Genomic DNA, 3,920 nt, shown 5'->3' with positions numbered 1-3,920 from the left:
GAATCCTCTACGATACTGTCTAATGCTTTTAACATTCAGAGTGTTTGCTCAACGTCTATCTATTTGCAGTCCTGAAATATATATGTTCTTATTCTCTTCCTAGCAGACCCAACATCAAAAGGAGGCGTTAAAAATAATAGCGAAAGTATACAAAACTAATGGTAACTTTCTCGAAAATAAACATTATACTGTTTGATGACAGATTATTGACATTTTTTTTTTTTTTTGCTTTCAGTCATCTATAAAAAGAAAAAAAAATACCAAGAAAGTGATTTATGTTGTTTCAATCAAACTTGAACACAAGACTTGTGAAATGAAGCAAACGTTGAAAGAAAAAAAGGTGTTTAGTTTTTGATAAACATGCTTGATCTTTTTTTCTTTTTGTGGGGGAAAAAATGGCTTTCGGTAAATAATGATTTTGGTAAAAACAATAATAATAAATGAAGTTTAAGAGCGAAATTCGTGTAAGACAAGGCAAAATTTTATTCTTTGAATTGAAATATCTATCATAACATCGGTTCGTAGTGATTACATGAAACTCTTTTTGGTGTCTCACACTGTATCTGTAATTTCTTCAATGGCTGAGACAGCTGGTTGTGATGTTATGTGGGGAGAATTAAAGGTTAATACTATTGACAAATAAATAAGGCTAGGATTGAGAAACTGAGGCTCAAGTTTCATCGAATGTAGGATTCGAGAACACCGTCCATTAAAAAGTTTATTATTTTCTTTTTGCTTTAAAATCATTTACAATTGCGTCCTAAAAAGAAGAAGCACCGTGTAAACTGTGCTAGCGATTGGGTAGTGGACTTATCCATTTCTCGATTTAAAATCACATCTATTCCTTGGATGGTTTTAACAGAGTCCATCCTATTGAAAGCATTCATGTCAGATCTCTTCCTTACCACCAGGAGATTTAGTAGTCCTTTATATGATCTTAGGCGTTGTCCTTTCTCTTCTGACTAAGATATAGAAAAGAATGAAGCCCTGGTCTATGCAAATTACTTTACTAGAAAGAAAGGATTTGAACTTATTTTGCAAGTCAGTGAATTCATCATTACCATAATTAGTTCGATAAAACTTATTTCTTTATTGCTCACAAGGGGCTAAACATAGAGGAGACAATCAAGGACAAACAAAAGGATTGAACCATATACACCCTTATTCTTTGCTTCTTTTACCTCATCTTCATGTTTTTTGTAGCATTTTAAGAGGTGTAGGTTCGATTCTCACGCGTACTAATACCCACTTGTTTCCGTCGAGGGTTATATGCCCCAATATTAGACTATTTTCTTTAGTCATACACGGTGAACGCTAATAAGCTTCAAGATGATAATCATTATTATTTACAGAATTTTTCACTCGTTACCGTTTCTTAATTTAACGCAGTATATACATACATACATATATATATATATATATATGTAGTTCTCTGGTTAATCTACCTCCTTGTTCGAATCGCACCTGTGTTGACGATATATATGAAAGTAATTCCGGAAAACTTCAGTTTATTCAATTGACTATACACCCTCTGCTGCTATAAAATTTCATGTGGTACCTTATTAAATAAAATCAATTTCTTTAGTGAACAAGAGACCGACTGACTAAAGAGAATTACACACAAAAGAAATTACTGTATCTCTTTTAGACTAAGAGAGAAAAAAAGAGAAGATAAAAAAATCACACATAATGTCGCTCATTGAAGTTCTGTCGTCTGCACAATTGAAACGATAAACTAAACTGAGGTTGAATTGAAAGACGTTATACAAAAAGAAGGAATCAGTTAAAGTTAATCGATAATTTGATAAGCCTTAGTGAATTTAAGAAACACAAGAAAGAGACAAAGGGATGAAAGTCGAACAGAAGAGATATTTTCCCGAAAAATAAAACTTCTTAAACAATCCAAACGACTTTTATTCTTGTTTTGTTTTATTTATTTAATCTTTTTCTATTATTTAACTGTGTATTATTTATTTCATCCAGCAGTTTCGTTAGTTTTATTTTTTCTGCTAAAGAATTCAACATGAATGAAAATGGAACATCCAAGATAGCATTTACCAAAACTTGGTAGCATATTGCCTGATTCGTCGCTAAACTCTAGCCCTATCCTCGTTCCCCCATCTTTCTTATACTTTCTTCCTATCCTCTCATTCTTTCTCCCCTTTCCTTTTCTCTCATCCTAGTTCTCTCTTCATTTTGTCTTTCTCGTTCTTACCCCCTCTCTCTCATGCATACACACAAAGCTTCTAGAATTATCGATTTAGTCAGCGACAAACATCACAAGAAACCACCACTACCACCACCACCACCGCCACCCACTACTCTCTCAGTCATTGCCGAACACATATTTCACAGTTTGTTATTTAGATTCCAGTATATATGAAGCTGAACATTCGCTGATAAACAACGTCGCTGTAAAGGCATTCATTTGTAAACGCACAGTCACACACACACACACACACACACACACACACACACACACACACACTCACACACATTCACACGCACGCTCGGATGCAAGCTCACACACACACACACACACACACACTCAGAAACAAATGCAGCTGACGCGTTGCGATAGCTCCTCTCTCTCAGATCTGCCAATGTCAAAGGCTGGTGACTACAATGCTGATGAGGACGGCTGAAGCAGATGAGGAGGATGAGGAGAAGGAGAAAATGGCAACGTTTTTAATTACAATAACAATGATTTCCATAAAACAACATGAAGAACCACAAGTTAAAGAACTTGTGGATTAAGCATATTGTCTCTGGTTGCTCATGCCTAACCAAAGTATGCGTGTGTGTATACATATATATATATATATATATATGCATGTATATATGTATGCATGTGTGTGTTTGTGAGTGTGAGTGTGTCTGTGTGTGTGAGAGAGAAAGAGGATATAGATACACAGACAGACAGTCAAACAGTTAGACAGTTGAAGGGTTCCATGAGTTTCCATGTTAATCGAATCAAAACTTCGAAAATCGAATAATGTTCGGGCTTTTTTGTTTTGTTTTCTTTTTTTTTTTATAAATTACAAAGAAATACACAAACCAAATTTAAACAATGATTGAAATTGGAACAAAGATCCGATATTTTTTTACGTTCTGTCACTCTGTATCAAAGCCAAGACGTTCAGAAATAGTTACATAATGCATTACAGCATAACAACGTTGTCATTCGATGTTAAGATATTTTGTATTTTTGAACGGTATTTCGTTCTGTCGATTTTTAAAATTCATTCAAACGTTTTCTTTCCAAAGGGACCCGTTTCGTCAGTATTGTTTTCCACCTTTTATCTTCTGCTTATTTCCGTACTCCGATTGCGACCTTGAAGAGTTTCAGTTCAACAAATCGATCCCTGTATTTATTTTTGGGGACTAACATTTATTCTATTGGTTTCTTATGCCAAAATGTTAATTTAAGTGGATGGACAAAAACCAACACCGTTTATATTGATATCTATTTCTTTATTGCCCACCGGGGGCTAAACATAGAAGAGACATGCAAGAACAGACAAAGGGATTAAGTCGATTACATCGATCCCAAGGCGTAACTGTTAGTGAACTGATAAGGCAGAAGGTAACTAAAAGAACCCGTGAAGTATGTGTGTGTATATATATATATATATATATATGTATGTGTGTGTGTGTGTGTGTGTCTGTTTGTCTGCTTTTGTCCCCCACTGTTTAACCGGTGTCAGTGTGTTTACGTCCCCATAACTTAGCCGTTCGACAAAAGAACTGATAGAATAAGTACCAAGCTTAGATAAAGTACTATGGTCGTTTCCATCGACATAAAATTCTTCAAGACGCTGCCACAACATGGCCGCAATGTAAAGCCTGAAACAAGTAAAAGATAAAAGATATATATTTTATATATATTTTATATATATATATATATATATATATATATA

The 3,920-nt window shown here is 34.5% G+C and overlaps 1 long non-coding RNA gene across 5 annotated transcripts in view; it reads left to right on the top strand.

The window, feature by feature from the left end:
- Nucleotides 1-1,907, top strand: part of LOC106869933 (uncharacterized) — a 32,726-nt gene extending 30,819 nt beyond the window's left edge. For all 5 annotated transcript variants that reach the window (XR_001409464.3, XR_016243483.1, XR_016243482.1 and 2 more), the window contains one exon: nt 236-1,907. This is a non-coding gene — a long non-coding RNA (uncharacterized LOC106869933). The remainder of the gene's footprint in view (nt 1-235) is intronic.
- The last annotated feature ends 2,013 nt before the right edge of the window (nt 1,908-3,920 follow it).

This window comes from Octopus bimaculoides, chromosome 10 (assembly GCF_046866305.1).
Source record: "Octopus bimaculoides isolate indiv1 chromosome 10, ASM4686630v1, whole genome shotgun sequence".
NCBI lineage: Eukaryota > Metazoa > Mollusca > Cephalopoda > Octopoda > Octopodidae > Octopus > Octopus bimaculoides.
Note: the sequence above shows the minus strand (reverse complement) of the source record. Positions and strands in the feature narration are given on the sequence as shown.